Raw genomic sequence first — 19,476 nt, 5'->3', positions numbered from 1 at the left:
TTTTTCCAAAGATTATTAAAGAGAGTTTTCTTTTTCTTTAACCCAGCTATTCAAATACTCTATTAGACCAGAACCTGTAATAATACAGGCCTTGTCCAAAAGGGATCAGGTTTCTATGTAATATAATTAGGCAAGACTTAAATAGTAAAGCATGCACCTGTGGTGCTTTTGTCTCTAGCTCCACAAATTTCAACATGCAAACAAATCAAGGAGGGGTGGGGGTGTTATCATGCATATTCTGCTTCCATGGGTGTTGGAGCCTGGGATTCTGCCTTTCTAACAAGCTCCCAGGTAAGTGCTGATGCTGCTGGTTTGAGGGCCACACACCTTGAGGATCAGGAAGAATATTCATACTAGAAGAGTATTCAGCATGGACTGGAAGCCTGATTACATATCTGAGCTCAGTTTTCTGGTATATATACAGACTTAAAAAAAAAAATTAGTAGAGATGGAGTCTTACCATGTTGGCCAGACTGGTCTCAAATGCCAGGGCTCAAGATATCCTCTCGCCTTGGCCTCCCAAAGTGCTGGGATTACAGGCATGAGCCACTACACCTGGCCTGTATAGACTAATTCTAAGGTCCATTCTAACTGTACAATTACATGATTCAGTCTCTCTTTGACTATTAACTAACTTTTCTTTAGGCTTCTGATTCTCATTGTTTATAAGCTGCTATATTAGATAATGTTCCTTACTGGAAGGCCAGATAAAGAGTCTTACTTATGGCTGGTAAGTTTTATTTTTCAATCTTCTACAAGTCTGCCTCAACCCACGGGAAATCTTGGCTAATAGTAACATGATACTGGGCTTGGACCATAAACTAAACTTGAGTCAGCAATGTAGGGCTTTGGTTAGATAAGCAAGTATGAACTTGGGAATATAACCAAAAGAAAGGGACAATTAATCCTACTAGGATAGGCAGTATTTGCATGAACATTTTTTCAAATATCCACAACTGGAAAAAGCTGCAGAACATGTAAAGAAAAGTTAAAAGCATGGCATTATTTAGCTAGTGCAGAGAGAACAAAGAATGCCTTAAGAATAATTTTTGAATGGCAACAGAAAGCAGCATATTCTCTGAAGTAAATAGCTTTTTAGAACATCAAAATAGATTTAGGTTACCTCTAAAGCAGAACTTTCCCATGATAATGATAATCCTAGGTGATAGGATTGCCAATGGTAGTTTTCTTTCCCAAAGACTCTTACAAACAGCCATAAACCTACTACGCTGCCTATCAGTTGTGTTATTAACTGACACATTGGTTGGTGTTCAGTGCAGACACTTATCTAGGTACTGAATACTAAGAATTATATGCTTAAAATTTTTATGCTTTTACCATTAGAAGGGCTGGAAAACAGCTGAGGGAGAAGCCTTCTTCCAGCCCTTCTAATGGTAAGAGCATTAAGAGGGCTGCTCTTGGGATCACACTTCAGTCCACACAGCTACAATCTAGAGGCCAGGAAGCTATAGAGTCCACTGCTGACATTACAGTCATTTCTCACCGGTGAAGTTAGGGGCAGTACAGAGGCACAGAAAGTCTGGTCACTAAAAATCACATTTAATGTTGCATGCACATCAACAACTACCAGTGAAAACTAATAGGCAGCCAAGTATGTTGGTGCATGCCTGGAGTCCCAGACATTAAGGAGGCTGACTGTAGTCCCACACATTTAGGAGGCTGAGGTGGGAGGATTGATTGAGCCCAGGAGGTCTAAGCTACACTGAGCTGTGATTATACTACTGCACTCCAGCCTGGATAGAGCAAAATTCTTTCTTGAAAATAAATAGAGAGAGAGAAAGAGGGAGGGAAGGAAGAAGGAAAAAAGAGAGAGAGAGAAAGGAAGGAAGAGAAAGAAAAGGGAAGGAAGGAAGGAGGGAAAGGAGGGAGGGAAGGAGGGAGGGAGGGAGGGAATGAAGACTAATAGGGGAAATAGCCTCTCTCTTCCTTTAACCTTTCAAATTTCACATCATTATATCTGATTGGCACAATCTAAATTGTATAACAAATCCTATTAGCAGCTCAGCCTAGAATTATAGTTATTCAGTTTTGTTTTCAACTCAGTGTAAGTCCATTTTTATTGAAGTATAGCATACAGACAGAAAAATGCACAAATTATAATCAGAGAGCTTGATAAATTTTCATAAAGTAAACACCCCTACATATAGCTAGCACCCAGATTGGAAGGCAGAAACTACTACCATACCAGAAGCTCCCTTCACGATCTTTTCTAGGCATTATCCTCCCTCAAATTGACTGCAATGTTGGCTTCTAATATGCTAGACCAATTTGGCCTATTTGTAAACATTAGACAAAATGGAATAATACTGTGTGTATTCTTTTATTACTGGCTTTTTATATTCAACATTATATTTGTGAGATTCATTCGTGTTGTGTGTGGTAATAGTACCTTCATTTTCATTGCTGTATAGTATTCCATTGTATGAATATAACATAATTTATGCATTCTAACAAGATGGACATTGGGTTCCAGTTTGAGATTATTGCAACTAGTGCCACTATGAACATTGGTGAACACACACACACACGCACACACACACACAATTTCAATTGGATATATAAAAGTAGAATTTCTCTGATGCATGGGGTTTATCTTGAGTAGATACTGCCCAACAGTTTTTCAGGTCTTCATCAAAACTTGATCGTTTTCATCTTTTAAATTTTAGCCATTCTTTTTAAAGACTAATTCAGTGTATTGAATCTCATTGTTGTTTTCATTTTCCTGATATCAAATAAATTAAACACCTCTTAAATTGTTTATTGGCCATTTGAGTACCCTCTTCTGTGAAATGCCTATTCATGTATTTTGTGTGATTTTTCTTTTTCTTTTTTTTTGCTTTCTTCAATTTTGTATATTTTCTTTTTATTTTATTTTATTTTTTATTGCATTTTAGGTTTGGGGGTACATGTGAAGAACATGCAAGATTGTTGCACAGGTACACACATGGCTGTGTGATTTTTCTATGGGCTTGTCTGCCTTTTCTTGTTCTTTGTAATTCTTTATTCTGGATATGAGTCCTTCATTGGGTGTATGTATTGAGAATATCTTTTGGCACTCTGTGGCTTTTTTTTTTTCACTCTTTTATTAATGTCTTTTGATGAAGACATTTGTAATTTTGAATTAGTTCAGTTTATCAGATGTTTTCCTTTATGGTTCATTTATTTCGTGTGTCTCCAGTTTAAGAAATCTTTGTGGGCTCCAAATCATAAGAGTAATTTTCTTTTTTCTTGAGAAACTGTTATTGTTTTACTTAGATTTACAATTTATCTAGTATTGTTTTCAGGGAAATATAGTTTTCAGCCTTCCAGTTTCTGTAATTCTGTAGAGATGGAGTATATAGAGAAAGTAGTAAAAATGTATGCAAGAGACCTAACTAACAGTTAACTTAGGTGACTGTTTACTCTGTAAACAATTATATGGCTAGGCTTTGTATCCCCACCCAAATCTCACCTTGAATTGTAATCCCCAGGTGTTGAGGGAGAGATCTGGTAGGAGGTGATTGGACCATGGGGGAGATTTCCCCCATGCTGTTCTCATGATAGTGAGCAAGTTCTCACAGATCTGATGGTTTTATAAGAGACTCTTCCCCTTTGCTTCTCTCTCACTCTCTCCTGCTGCTTTGTAAAGAAGCTGTCTACTTTCCCTTCACCTTCCACCATGGGTAAGTTTCCTGAGGCCTCTCCAGTCATGTGGAACTGTAAGTCAATTAAATCTCTTTTCTTTATAAATTTTCCAGTCTCAGGTAATCTATTTAGAGAAGTATAAAAACAGACTAAAACAAACAGGTAGCTCTAAATTGTGAGTTTTTCTTAACTCTTTTTCAAGTATGATTTTCTGTGATAATGAATTTTCACATTTCACACTTCCCTAATGCCAAAATATTCACCTCTAGAAGCTGTTTTGCCTCTTTCTTATCCTGCTTCTTGGAAGAATGTCATCATTGTTGCTGCCAGAGCACTGTGTTCTTTTTCAGAAGTTACAGCAAGAATTGATCTGCTTTCTCTTTTTTTTTTTTTTTTTTTAGGTAGGGTCTCGCTCTGTCACCCAGGCTGTAGTGCAGTGTCTCAATCTCAGCTCACTGCAACCTCCACCTCCTGGGTTCAAGCAATTCTCCTGCCTCAGACTCCAAGTAGCTGGGACTACAGGTGTGTGCCACCATGCCTGACTAATTTTTGTATTTTTAGTAGAAACAGGTTTCACCATGTTGGCCAGGATAGTCTTCATCTCCCGACCTCGTGATCCACCCACCTTGGCCTGTCAAAGTGCTGGGATTACAGGTGTGAGCCACAACACCCAGCCAGATCTGCTTTCAAATAAATGAAAAGAAGACCAGGGTTACAATTGGTGGGAAAAGGTGAATACTAGAATTCTTTTAAAGAATTGTAGTCTCTGGACAGGAAAAATGTGGCACATATACACAATGGAATATTATGCAGCGATCAAAAACGATGAGTTCGTGTCCTTTGTAGGGACATGGATGAACCTGGAAACCATCATTCTCAGCAAACTGACACAAGAACACAAAATCAAGCATCACATGTTCTCACTCATAGGCGGGTGTTGAACAATGAGAACACATGGACACAGGGAGAGGAGCACTATACACTGGGGTCTGTTGGGGAGGAGTGGGGGGACAGCGGCGGGGTGGGGAGTTGGGGAGGGATAGCATGGGGAGAAATGCCAGATATAGGTGAAGGGGAGGAAGGCAGAAAACCACACTGCCACGTGTGCACCTATGCAACAACCTTTCATGTTTTTCACATGTACCCCAAAACCTAAAATGCAATAATACAAAAAAAAAAAAAAAAAAAAGAATTGTAGTCTCACCACATAATCTAAGATCATGTGATCAAGTACAGGGCATTTTTCTAAAAAGCTTGAGGAAAAGTTGTTTCTCCTAAGGGGTTAAACAAGCTCATGACGCTACCTCTCCTCACTTGCAGGAACAAGCACTCCCTGCATTTTTTTATGTTTTCTCAATCTTATATAAGATATTATACAAGGCTGGGCATGGTGGCTCATGCCTGTAATCCCAGCACTCTGGGAGACCTAGGCAGGCAGACCACCTGAGGTCAGGAGTCTGAGACCAGCCTGGCCAACATGGTGAAACCTTATCTCTACTAAAATACAAAAAAAAAAGAAAAATTAGCTGGGCATGGTGGCACACACCTGTGATCCCAGCTACTCGGGAAGCTGAACCCAGGAAGTGAAGTTTGCAGTGAGCCGAGATAGTGCCACTGCACTCCAGCTTGGGTGACAGAGCAAGACTCCATCTCCAAAAAAAAAAAAAGCTGTTAAAGAAAAGAGGTTTCAAAGGAGTTCCTTACCTTCCTCCGATTTTTCCCCATAGGCTCCTTTAGAAATTATGGCATGGCTATTGGGACAGTAAAATGTATCTAGAGCAAAATTCTTCTCAAGCCCCTTGTGCTTTATCCACACTCTCTCTTTTGATATTTGGATATATCATTTGGTTCCCTAATAATAATAGCTGAAGTGAGTTGTGAAATATGACTTTTTTGTTATTCAACCCAATTTCTATTCCATGGCCACGTATGTCTGGGCTGTTAGGAAAAGTCATTTCAGCATATATTTTCAAGTCATACCACACAGTAGCAGGATCTTACACAGTGCCGATTCTTCTGGAATGGGGCAGGTGTCTTAGCTGGTCCTTAATTAGTTCACAATGATGCAGCCAAGATTCATAAACAGTGTAGGGTTCCCATGACCCCTTTATGTTTAGGACCTTCTATTGTTTCTGAGTTATCCTAGAGGTCTGCTCATCTGCATAAATGCATCTGCATAGTCATTCCCCTAATTCCTACTTGCCAGACACTCTTCTAATTACTCCATGTGTGTTGTCTCATTTAATCCTCATAATAACCCTATATGATAGTTGTTGCTATTATCTACATTTTATAGATGAGGACATTGAGGTTAGGTAATATGTCCAAAGCCTTTATATCTCATTAGTGCTGAAGTTTTGCTGTGGATTGACTATCTTTACTTGTATGAGTGCTCATTAATAATCCATTGGCACACTCTCAGTGGGCTTCTCAAATCTTAGACAAACCTTGAAGAATTCATCTTTGCAAAGGCTGGTTACACCAAGGCATGTCAGTCATCTTAGTTAATCGTCTTATTCAATTCATGCAGCAAGTATTTCTAGGGACTGGTCATATGCCCAACACAAGTTCTGATGACCGAATGGGATAAGGTGCAACAGTAGTATTAGAGTTCCTTTCATACGAATCTTAAAAGTAAATTTTGTCCAAGTTATTAATCTTACTCTAATGGAATTTAACTTAATTCAAAAGAAACCTAAGTCCTTCAGTCACTAACTCATAGATTTAATAAATGGGACTCAGACATATGAACATTGTTGTTTTTGATGGCCACATTTTCTGGGTCATCTCCCAGAAGTAGCATAAGTTTCTTCTTATACTAATTTGAGTGCTACTAAGCCCAGAAAGGCCCACCTTCACCCACTCCTCACCCTACATGGTTCATGGTTCAATTCAGTCTCCAGTCTCAATTTTCCAATTATCTAATAAAGTGAAGACTTCCATTGGGAGTAGGTGAGGATGGAATCTTAAGGGAATTGAAAGTGCCATTTCAGAGTCAATGTAGTTTTAGTAGGTTTTAGGGATAAACCTGGTACCTAACTGCTAAATATAAGACTTTCATAGGAATCTATGTCCATGTCCCTAAAAAAACAATTTGAAATCCAGTTTGGTTATATTCCTTGATTAAGAACCATTTTATATTCCTTATATTTATTGGTACCTTAAGTATTAAAAACCTGGCCACTTTAAGGTGGAATTTCTAGTATTTTCTCTACTCTTTACTCTTCTACATGGCAGTAGATGTTTCTGTCCTGATACCAGCTCTCGACTTGAGCAAAGGCACGCTTCTAGTTACTCAAGGGCGGACAGGGCTCTCTGGACGGGACCATTGAAGAGTTTATAACAATGTTTTACAAAGTTCAAATTACGCTTGCCTATCTGGAATATTTTGAAAATTAATCCCTAATTGGCTGAATGTAAGATAACTTACTGTGGGAGCTAGTTTTACTGAATGAAACATTTTGTCCTAGATTTTTGTGACCATGAATGTCTCCTTCAACCCTGGAGAAGATATCTGTTCTAGGTCATTCTTGCTTCCTAGAGAGGAGAAAAATCAGAACTATTTCCTTTACACTGTCAGGTAGGTCTACTCAAACAGTCCATCATCCTGATAGAAGAATATCAGGGCTTCATAACAAGAAACATAGAATCCCTAACCCCAGAGAGTAATCAGCTTATCTCACTGCTTCCCCTTTAGATTAAGAGCAACTTTAGTAGAATGAGTTCCCTGGGCACAGCACCTGCAGGTTATGTGAAGGTGCTTTATAAACTTTTTTGTTTGTTTTTGAGACAGAGTCTCACCTGGTCACCCAGCCTAGAGTGCAGTGGTGTAAACATGGCTCACTGCAGCCTCGACCTCCTGATCTTAAGTGATACTCTCTACTCAGCCTCCCGAGTAGCTGGGACTACAGGCGTGCACCACCACACCTGGCTAATTTTTGTCTTTTTTCTAGAGACAGAGTTTCGACATGTTGCCTATGCTGGTCTCAAACTCCTGAGCTCAAGCGGTCCACCCACCTCGGCTTCCCAAAGTGCTGGGATTACAGGCATGAGCCACAGTGCCCAGCGTTGCTTTATAAACTTTAAAGTAGCATATACCACTACAGGTTGTTGAAAATTTTTTTTATTTCCTTTGCTTTTTAGCCTAGAAAGTACTCTGACCAGCAAAAACAACCCATTACACGTGTTAACACTATTGCTAGATTTCAGTGGTGGTGGTATGATAGTAGCAATAGCAAGAGACACAAAAAGAAGAGTGTAAGGGTGGGGTATGCATATGCCCATGCCCATGTGCTGGCTTTTTGTGCTGGCTTTTCTACATGCTCCAAGAAGGTTTCTCAAAGCTATCCAGTGTTCAAATAGGAAGGAGCACAGATCAGATGGGGAATCTTCCCAGGTGTCAGAGAATCCATGTTAATCTTCTGACCAAAATAACTATCCATTCCAAGTTCATTTTATTATTTTTTGAAAAAATAATCATTTTCATAGCTAATATTCTTCAAAGACTTGTAGAGATTTTGCCCACTTTCATAAACTGTTTAAGATTTCTGAAGTTAGCTGTTAAGAACTTACGTTAAGATAGCTCTGTCTTGTGGGCTGGGTGCAGTGGTTCATGCCTGTAATCCCAGCACTTTGGGAGGCTGAGGCAGGTGGATCACGAGGTCAAGAGATCGAGACCATCCTAGCCAACATGGTGAAACCATGTTTCTACTAAACCAGTCTCTACTAAAAAATACAAAAAAAAATTAGCTGGGCATGGTGGCACGTGCCTGTAGTCCCAGCTACTTGGGAGGCTGAGGCAGGAGAATTGCTTGAACCCAGGAGGTGGAGATTGCAGTGAGCCGAGATTGCACCACTGCACTCCAGCCTGGCGCCTGGTGACAGAACAACACTCTGTCTCAAACAAACAAACAAACAAACAAACAAAAACAGGATAGCTCTGTCTTAAGAGCTGAAATAAATTCTAATCTGGAAGTAAGAATGACCTAGAACAGATGCCCTTTTTCAATCCACATGAATGGAGACTTTAGGCTGAGTTCCACCTCCTTAAAAAAAAAAAGCAGGGATGTGTATGGATTCAGTCAAGGGTGGAGAAATAAAATTGTTAGTGACTCACTTCAGTTTTTGGAAGGAGGCGGATTAAGCTTCCACCCCCACAAGCCTGATGCTGGGAACTCCCACTTTGGAAGATGAGGCAGCTCTTGACATGAAAGCCGTCTGAAGTAGCGTCCCACCCTAGAAAAGAAGTTAAATTCATTGTTAGATTTGAGACTGTGCAACTAAAATGTAAGAAACACAAGTGTCCAGTATACTCAAAAGCCTTAAAAATGCACATTTTGTCCAGTGACCAACTTCAAATTTGTAACTCTGTCTTTAGGAAGTTACTAAGCATGTGTGCAAAGATTAAACTACTAGGCAGATCATCCAAACTGTGTTCGTCACACAGAAATAGAAAAGCAACCTAAGTGTCCAACAGTAAGACTTGAATTACAAAAATACATCCATATATTATATTTTTCATATTTAAAATAACGTTATAGATACATATTTATTAATGTGATAAGTCGTCTAAAATATATTAAGGACGAACATAGGTTACCAACCAATATGTACTTGATTATCCCCTTTCAGTAAAATAAAAACGTGTGAGTATATGCATATGATTTTAAAAGCTTTAAAAGGGTTTCTGGTTCAAGATGGTGGATTGACTATATGCATTTAACTTCCCCTTGCTCTCTAAATCTCACTAACATGATATAAAAACACACACACATACAGTCACAAAGAACACGGTTTGTATAAAAGTACAAAAAGAAATTCTGCCTGACTTTACCCCTCATCCCAACTCTGGGTCTTGCCTCCATCCCTAGAAATGGGAAGAATGCTGACAAAAGAATGAGAAAAGGAGATTTTGACTTTTTGTTTTTATTCTATCTGTACTATTTGATGTTTTTCATTAGTACTGTGTATTTTTGTAACTTTAAAATTATTGAAGGCTAGATTTAAAAGTGGTAATAGAGAAGCATCACAGCATTTTGCATTTAGCTTTAATAGGGTTCACTTAAATTTGGGCAGTGTGGAGGGCAAATGAGAAAGAATAAAGGAAAGAGAAAGGGGGAGAGAGAGGAAGAAGGAAAGTGCAAGAGAGAATTTTTTTTTTTTTTTTGAGACACAGTCTTGCTCTGTTGCTGGGGCTGGAGGGTAGTGACGTGATCTCGGCTCACTGCAACCTCTGCCTCCCGGGTTCAAGCAATTCTCCTGCTTCAGCCTCCCGAATAGCTGGGATTACAGATGTGTGCTACCACACCTGGCTAATTCTTTTGTATTTTTAGTAGAGACAGGGTTTCACCATGTTGGTCAGGCTGGTCTCAAACTCTTGAGCTCAGATGATCCGCCTGCCTCAGCCTCCCAGAGTGCTGGCATTACAGGCGTGAGCTACCATGCCCGGCCGCAAGAGAGAATATTTAAAATGGTGTTATGATTTCTGCCTGACCTTTCTTCTCTCTCTCTCTCTCTCTCTCTCTCTCTCTTTAAGCGACAGTGTCTGTCTCTGTAACTCAGGCTGAAGTGCAGTGGCATTATCAAGGCTCACTGCAGCCTCAAATTCCTGGGCTCAAGCGATCCTCCTGCCTTAGCCTCCTGAGTAGGTGGGACTATAGGCACATGCCACCACAGCTGGCTAATTTTTTTTTTATTTTTGCAGACATAGGGTCTTGCTATGTTGCCCAGGCTGGCCTTGGACTCCTGGTCTCAAGCAATCCTCCCACCTTGGCCTCCCAAGGCAGTGGGATCTGATCTTTTCCATTAGCTTGAACCTAATCCAAAATAAATCTGAAAGAGGTGATGTGAATTTGATCAATTTCTGGTCCTGTGTGCTCTTCATACTTTGAGTATCTTGTCACAGTAAGTGTGATTCTTTTATTAACAGGTCCTTTTATTTTTATTTATTTATTTATATATGTTTAAATAGCATGGCTTATAAATACAACTACTTCATTAGTTGCTCAACTAACAAAGCTCATGTCATACACATGTGTTGGGTTTTCTACATGCTCCAAGGTTCTATTCTAAACTGAATAATTTAAGGTATTTTCAGGGGTAATCCCATTCCCCTCTTAATTTAGTGTTTAACTCTCAATAAAATGAAAAGCCAGTGCACAAGTTAGTTAATAATCAGTGGTGTAATTCAGGTGTTTTTTGTTTTCTCTCCCTCTCTCTCTCTTTAGTTGTATTTTCAGTTTGGATAATAAGGAAGTATTCCTTTTGTTATAAGGAAACTAGGCCGGGCATGGTGGCTCACGCCTGTGATCCCAGCACTTTGGAAGGCCAAGGTGGGCAGATCACGAGGTCAGGACTCAGCCTGGCCAACATGGTGAAACCCCGTCTCTACTAAAAAGACAAAAATTAGCCTGGTGTGGTGCTGGATGCCTGTAGTCCCAGCTACTCGGGAGGCTGAGGCAGGAGAATTGCTTGAACCTGGGAGGCAGAGGTTGTAGTGAGCTGAGATTGTGCCATTGCACTCCACCTCTGGGTGACAGAGCAAGACTCCTTTTTGGGGAAAAAAAAAAAAGAAAACTGTATCTGTATCTATCTATCTATCTGTCTGTGTATTTATTTAGGGATATGGTCTCACTCTGTCAGCCTGGCTGGTGTGCTGTGGTGTGATCACAGCTCACTGCAGCCTGGATGGAACTCCTGGGCTCAAGCTATCTTCCCACCTCAGCCTCCTGAGTCACTGGGACTACAGGTGTGCACCACCATGCCTGGCTAATTTTTTATTTTTATTTTTGTAGAGACAAGGTCTCACTATGTTGCTCAGGCTGGTCTTGAACTCCTGGCCTCAAGTGATCCTCCCACCTTGGCCTCCCAGTGTTGGGATTACAGGTGTTAGCCATTGCACTGGGCCAGAAAACTATGTATTTTTAAAAATTTTTTGAAATGAAAGCTGTAGCTCTTATTCCATCTTCACCTGGCTGATGGGCATCCATGGACTCTCTTCTCTTTTCATGAGTCAACTCTATTCTCGTAGGCATCTCATTTCCTTCTGCTGCCCCAAGCGGAGCACTCTTCAGTGATAAGAAATCATAGCATCGCAATTTTGCACTTACTATCCATCCAGATAGAAAACTCACTCAGTCCCAATCTGTGTCAACTAGCCCCTCAATTGATTTTCTCTTTTTCCTTGTGTGAAGTTCTTCCTGAAATTATAAGAAACTTATATTTCTATTAATCAGTAAGACTTTTTCTTCATAATTTGAAATATACATAGAAAAATGTTGTTTGTAGCAAAAATGTTGTTTGTAGCAAAAATGTTAAATAGACTACTATTTTATGATATAAATTAAGTCAGCCAAGAAACTTCAGGTAGTATAGATGAAGAACTCACATACTGATGATTAATCCATGCTTCTGGCTGCAAAACTGAACAATCGAGGTTGGGCCATCTCTGAAGAACGGGTTTGAAATCCTGAAAAGACAATCAAGCCTTTATTTCAGGCTAATGGGGTAACCAAACCCTCTGAATCCTTTTGAACTTAGGAGGTAAGAAGCAGTTGAGGGATTTTTACTCTTTAGGGGGCCAGGTCCTGAGGAAATTTGCCCAACCTGGTAGCCTAACCAGGTTGCAGGGTTAATGGTCCTGATCAGTATAAAGTGAGACTCCAAGACTGTGTTCTCTGTGGAATATAGACACTTGGATAGATACTTAATCACAAGTTACGGACCTAGTTTTTGTTTGGTTGGTTGGTTTTTGTTTTTGTTTTTGAGATGGAGTCTCTTCTGTCACCCAGGCTGGAGTGCAGTGGTGCCATCTCAGCTAACTGCAACCTCTGCCTCCTGGGTTCAAGCAATTCTCTTGCCTCAGCCTTCTGAGTAGCCGGTATTACAGGCACCCGCTAACATGCCCGGCTAGGGACCCACTTTTAATACCTTATTATGTGATGCAGAACAATTTCTTTAATCTCATGGACTCTTATTTTTTTTATAGACTTGAAATGGTAATGATACTGTTTATTCTGCAAATTAAATGAGAGGCTCCCTATAGGTATACAGTGCTGAGGTCCTAATGGATAAGAACAAGCTTTAAAACATTTATTAAGATAAAAAGGATAAAATACATTCTGTCTATAGTATAGTTGTTGGGTCTTTTTTAGTGTGGAAAGTGGTAGACAAGCAGTTCCTGATGAGCCCAGTGGGAAGCCTGAAAACACCGTCGTGTTCTCCTTTAGTATTTTGCAACTTGTTTACTTATTAAACTAACGCCTTGGCAACAAGAATAGCATTTTTCTTGCATGGAATCCATCTCTAAGAAAACGTACACCTGGAAGCTGTCAACAACAATAAGTCAGCAAGTCAAGAGTGAGCCCATTGACAGAGTTGGCATGGATCAGCTTTAATCCTTCCTCAGGGCACTGAAGCAAAGGACTTAGGTGAGTACTTGTCAGGAGTTCTCACAGGAATCTCATTCTGCCTGGCTATCCAAAGATCACAGCCCTCCCCTGTCACTTGACATCAGGGCTGCTAAGGATGCTTTACAGAAAGCTCTGCTGAACCAAACTGAGGAGATCTCAAATAGTACAAGTCTAGATATAAATTCTGAAAATCCCTCTTGAGACAAAAACCTCTTTCCCCAGATCCACCAAACGGCCTGATAACATGCCAGCCTGGGTTCTTTGTTCATCAGCTCCAAGATCTCAGACTGGCTGCTAAGCCACTGCAGCAGCCACCTTACCTGACATCCCACTTATGCCCCCAGACTCAACACAACTTCTGTCCATTGCACCATTTTACCCAAAATTCTTAGGTATACTAAAATTTTGTTTCAGCTTGGATTGCGCACAGTAACTCCAATACTATCCTCACCACTATTCCCATGCTTCACCCCACTAAGCCTGCTGGGTTGGGCCTGTCCTGAATCTCCGCACCAACCTCACCCACTCCACCTTTCCTCACCATCTTTGTTGGATCACTGCTCACTTGCAGAAGGCCAAGTGTGAACCCTGCTAGTCATTTCCACTCTTTTTTGGTCTTTAATCACACATGATAGATTTTTAATGTGTCCCTTAGACTCTACAATATTAGATAATAAAAGAGGTATTGAAAGCATATTTTCTGCTCCTCTTGCTTTCAGCTTCTTCCTTCTGTCCCTACTTCTGAGATGGAGACAGAGTAGGGAGTCACCAAATTGATCTGGAAAAGATGAACTAGATGTGCTCATATTATAGAGCCTGGCCTCAGTGGGGAGGAACTGGCATCCTAACCCACCAGTCCAACTGTCATATCCAATTTTAAACTCTGGCTGGTAACCATGGCTCACACTTGTAATCTCAGCATTTTGGGAGGCCAGGCAGAAGGATTACTTGAAGTCAGAAGTTCAAGACCAGCCTGGGCAACACAGTGAGACCCTGTCTCTACAAAACAAATTTTTTTAGTTAACCAAGAATGGCATGGTATACCTGTAGTTCTAGTTCCTTGGGAGGCTGAGGTGAGAGGATTGCTTGAGTCCAGGAGTTAAGGGTTACAGTGAGTTGATCATGCCACTGTACTCTAATCTGTGTGACAGAACGAGACCCTGTCTCAAAAAAAGAAGAGAAAAGAAAAGAAGAAAAGCCAGTAGTCTCCCACTTCTTTCCTCCTTCTTCCAGACTTCACCTCCAAAGCCCTAACACTCACTACTTTGCTCCCCTTTCCTCACTCCAGATTTCTTCATACTCTCCCTGCACCAGTGGAAACTTCTTAACTAACTGTTGATCTCATTGTCAGATTATAGGAATTCACAATAAGGCAAGAATCAGGATTAACTCTTCTGAAATGTATTTACATTTTAAAAGAGTTTGTTAACATCTGCAGAAGCCAGGTAGTGGTGCCCACCAGAAAAGACTACTTCTGCTTGAGGAAAGGAGGGGGAAAAGTGGGAAAGACTATGTCTTGCGGCTTTGGTGCCAGTTCAGCCACAGTAGAATAGAGCACCAAGTAGATTCCTAATGCTCCAACTCCAAGTCCTGGCTTTCAGACGGCATTTCTGGATCTGCCTTGGGTTGCAGGCAGGAGAAGGGTAGAGCTTGCTGCAATGAAGGAAAGACACAAGCCTGTCTGGATTCCGACTGAAGAGCCTTTGGGCCTTGCGAGAACATTGGCAGTAGCTAAACAGTATTAGCCAAGAGCCTTCAGCAAGACCCAGTGCTGTGCTGGCTTTGGGTCTGACCAAGCATGGTCACGGTGGTGGTAGCCACAGTGGTACTTGTGTTACCCCTTCCCCAGCTTTAGGCAGCTCAGCACAGAGAGACTCCATTTGTTTGGGAAAAAGTAAGAGAAGAGAACAAGGATCTCTGCCTGGTAATCCAAAGAATTCTCTCAGACCTTACCCAAGACCACCACGGCAGTGTGAGTCTGCTAGAGTCACAGTGGTACCGGGCTTGGGGTGCCCCCTAATGCAGATATGGCTGCAGGGACCAAAGACATATCACAACACTCGATTCCCTCTGAATACTTGGAAAACCTTCCCAAAAAGGACAGGTACAAGCAAGCCCAGACTGCAAAGACTATAACAAATACCTAACGCTTCAATGCTTAGACATCAACGAACATTCACAAGCCTCAGAACCATCCAGGAAAACGTCACCTCACCAAACAAACAAAATAAGGCACCAGTGACCAATCCTGGAGTGACAGAGATATTGTGATCTTTCAGACAGAAAATTCAGAATAGCTGTTTTGAGAAGCTCAATGAAATTCAGGATAACACAGAAAAGGAATTCAGAATCCTATCAGATAAACTTAACAAAGAGATTGAAATAATTTTTAAAAATCAAGCAGAAATTTTGGAGCTGAAAAACTCAATTGATATACTGAAGATTGCATCATGGTCAACAGCAGAATTGATTAAGCAGAAGAAAGAATGAGTGAGCTTGAAGACAGACTATTTTGAAAATAGAGAGAGGAGACAAAAGAAAAAAGAATTCAAAAGAATGAAGCCTGCCTGCAACATCTAGAAAATAGTCTCAAATGGGCAAATCTGAGTTATTGGCCTTGAAGAGGAAGTTAAGGGTAGAAAGTTTATTCAAAGGGATAAGAACAGAACTTTCCAAATCGAGGGAAAGATATTCATAGTCAAGTACAAGAAGATTATAAAATGCCAAGCAGATTTAACCCAAAGAAGACTAACTGAAGGCATTTAATAATCAAACTCCCAAAGGTCAAAGATAAAGAAAGGATCATAAAAGCAGCAAGAGAAAAGAAATAACATAAAATGGAGCTCCAAAATGTCTGGCAGCAGACATCTCAGTGGAAACCTTACAGGCCAGGAGATACTGGCATGACATATTTAAAATGCTGAAGGGGAAAAAAAAAAAAACAAAACTTTTATCCTAGAATAATACATCCAGGGAAAATATCTGTCAAATATGAAGGAGAAATGTCCCAACCAAACAAAAGCTGAAGGATTTCCTCAACACCAAACTTCTCCTACAAGAAATGCTAAAGAGAGGTCTTCAATATGAAAGAAAATTGTGTTAAGGAGCAATTAGAAAGTATCTGAAGGGGCTGGGTGCAGTGGCTCACGCCTGTAATTCCAACACTTTGGGAGGCTGAGGCGGGTGGATCACTTGAGGTCAGAAGTTTGAGACCAGCCTGGCCAACATGGTGAAGCCCTGTCTCTACTAAAAATACAAACAAAAATTATCTCAGCATGGTGGTGCGTGCAGGCTGAGGCAGGAGAATCACTTGAATCTGGGAGGCAGAGGTTGTAGTGAGCCGAGATTGCACCCTGCCTTCCAGCCCAGGCATCAGAGTAAGACTGTGTCAAAAAAAAGAGAGAAATTATCTGAAGGTATAAAACTCACTGATAATATTAAACACAGACAAGCACAAGAATATCATGACACTATAATAGTGGTGTGTAGGCCGAGCGTGGTGGCTCACGTCTGTAATCCCAGCACTTTGGGAGGCTGAAGTGGGCAGATCACAAGGTCAGGAGATCGTGACCATCCTGGCCAGCATGGTGAAATCCTGTCTGTACCAAAAATATAAAACATTAGCTGGGCATGGTGGCATGTGCCTGTAGTCCCAGCTGCTCAGGAGGCTGAGGCAGGAGAGTCACTTGAACCCAGGAGGCAGAGGTTGCAGTGAGCTGAGATCACGCCACTGCACTCCAGCCTGGTGACAGAGCAAGACTCCGTCTCAAAAAAAAAAAAAAAAAAATAGTGGTGTGTAAAATACTCACTCATATCTTGAGCAGAAAGTCTAAAAGGTGAACCTATTAAAAATAACAACTACAACAACTTTTCAGAAAGTAGAATAAGACATAAATAGAAACAATAAAATGTTAGAAAGTGGGGGCAATGAACTTAGTGTGGAGTTTCTATTAACGTTCTCTTTCTTTGCTTTTGCAATTAGTGTTAAGTTGTCATCAGTTTTAAATAATGAGTTATAAGATGTTATTTGCAAATCTCGAGATAACTTCAAATAAAAAAAAACCTACAACAGATATGCAAAAAAATGAAAAGCAAGAAATTAAAACACACCACCTTAGAAAATTACCTTCATAAAAAAGAATAAGGAAGGACAGAAGGGAAGGAAGGAGTGAGGAAGTGAAGAAAGAAGGAAGGAAGGAGGGAGGGAGGGAGGGAGGAAGGAAGGAAGGAAGGAAGGAAGGGGTCACAAAATAACCAGAAAACAAATAAGAATATGGCAGCAGTAAGTCCTTACTTATCAATAATAGCATTGAATGTTAATGGACTAAATTCTCTAATCAAAAGAAATAGAGTAGTTAAATTGATTTAAAAAGAAAGACTCAGCCAGGCCTGGTAGTTCATGCCTGTAATCCCAGCACTTTAGGAGGCCAAGGAAGGCGGATCGCTTGGGCCCAGCCTGGGCAACACAGTAAGACTCTGTCTCTATAAAGAAAAAAATGCTTAAAAAAAAAATACTTAAAAAAAAAAAGAGAGAAAACAAGACCAACAATCTGTTTCCTATAAGAAACACTCTTCACCTGTAAATACACACATAGGCCTAAAATAAAGGGATGGGAAAAGATACTCCACACAAATGGAAACCAAAAAAGAATAGGAGTTGCTATATTTATATCAGACAAAATAGTTTTCAAGATAAAAAATATAAAAAGAGACAAAGAAGGCTGTTATATAATGATAAACCGGTCAACTCAGCAAGAGGGTATAACAATTATAATTATATATGCACCCAACACTGGCATACCCAGATTTAAAAAAGCAAATGTTATTAGAGCTAAAGAGAGATAGACCCTAATACAATAACTGGAGACTTCAACACCACACTTGCAGCATTGGACACATCATCCAGACAGAAAATCAATAAACATACAACTTAGCCTGCACTATAGACCAAATAGACCTAATAGATATCTACAGAACATTTCCTCCAACAGCTACAGAATACACATTCTTCTCCTCAGCGCATGGATTATTCTTGAGGACAGACCATATGTTAGGGCACAAAACAAGTCTTTAAAAATTAAAAAAAAAAAATTAAGATCAGGCCAGGCATAGTGGCTCAAACCTGTAATCCTAGCACTTTAGGAGGCCAAGGTGAGTGGATCAGCTGAGGTTAGGAGTTCAAGACCAGTCTGGCCAAAATGGTGAAAGCCTATCTCTACTAAAAATTAGCTGGGTGTTGTGGCAGACACTTATAATCCCAGCGGTGGCTCACACCTGTAATCCCAGCACTTTGAGAGGTTGAGGTGGATACATCACTTGAGGTCAGGAGTTTGAGACCAGCTGACCAACATGGTGAAGCCCCATCTAGTAAAACACAAAAATTAGCTGAGTGGATCACCTGAGGTCAGGAGTTCAAGACCAGCCTGACCAACATGGTGAAACCCTGTCTCTACCAAAAATAAAAAAAAAAAAATTAGCTGGGCATGGTGGCAGGCGCCTGTAATCCCAGCTACTCGGGAGGCTGAGGCAGGAGAATCACTTGAACCTGGGAGGAGGAGGTTGCAGTGAGCCGAGATCACTCCATTGTATTCCAGCCTGGGCAACAAGAGCAAAACTCTGTCTCAAAAAAAAAAAAGTCTTGAAACAAATGAAAATAGAAACACAACATACCAAAACCTAAGGAATACAGTGAAAGCAGTACTGAGAGGGAAGTTTATAGCTATCAGTGACCACATCAAAAAAGAGAAAAACCGGCACGGGGGTATAGCTCAGTGGTAGAGCAGTTGACTGCAAAAAAGAGAAGAACTTCAAATAACCTAATAGTGCATCTTAAAGAACTAGAAAAGCAAGACCAAACCAAAGCCAAATTAGTAGAAAAAATATTAAAGATCAGAGCAGAAGCAAATGAAATTGAAACGAAGAAAACAATAAAAAAAAAAAATCAGTGAAAGAAAAAGTTGGATTTTTGAAAAGATAAACAAAATGGACAAATCTTTAGGCAGACTAAGAATAAAGGAGAGAAGACTCAGATAAATAAAATCAGAGACAAAAATGGTGACAACTAATACCACAGAAATTCAAAGGATCATTAGAGACGACTGCAAGCAACTATATACCGATTAATTGGAAAACTTCGAAGAAACAGATACATTACTAGATACATACAACTTACCAAGACTGAATCTGGAAGAAATCCAAGAGTTTATTAATCAAAAGTATTTCATATTTACAGAAAGATTTGTAGGAAAAAAAGAGAAATTTTTTTTTTTTTTTTTTTTTTTTTTTTTTTGAGACGGAGTCTTGCTCAGTCGCCCAAGGCTGAAGTGCAACGGGGCGATCTCGGCTCACTGCAACCTCCCCGCCTTTCGGGCTCAGGCGATTCTCCTGCCTCAGCCTCCTGAGCAGCTGGGATTACAGGTGC

General features: G+C 40.3%; 1 long non-coding RNA gene across 2 annotated transcripts in view; it reads left to right on the top strand.

Moving 5' to 3' along the window:
* Positions 1-216: 216 nt before the first annotated feature.
* LOC105730606 (uncharacterized) overlaps positions 217-19,476 on the top strand; it is a 36,479-nt gene continuing 17,219 nt past the window's right edge. For both annotated transcript variants that reach the window (XR_002478229.2, XR_001110520.3), the window contains exon 1: positions 217-291. This is a non-coding gene — a long non-coding RNA (uncharacterized LOC105730606). The remainder of the gene's footprint in view (positions 292-19,476) is intronic.

This window comes from Aotus nancymaae, unplaced genomic scaffold (assembly GCF_030222135.1).
Source record: "Aotus nancymaae isolate 86718 unplaced genomic scaffold, 86718_ANA_hifiasm-v0.15.2.pri h1tg000008l, whole genome shotgun sequence".
In the NCBI taxonomy this organism is placed as follows: domain Eukaryota; kingdom Metazoa; phylum Chordata; class Mammalia; order Primates; family Aotidae; genus Aotus; species Aotus nancymaae.
Note: the sequence above shows the minus strand (reverse complement) of the source record. Positions and strands in the feature narration are given on the sequence as shown.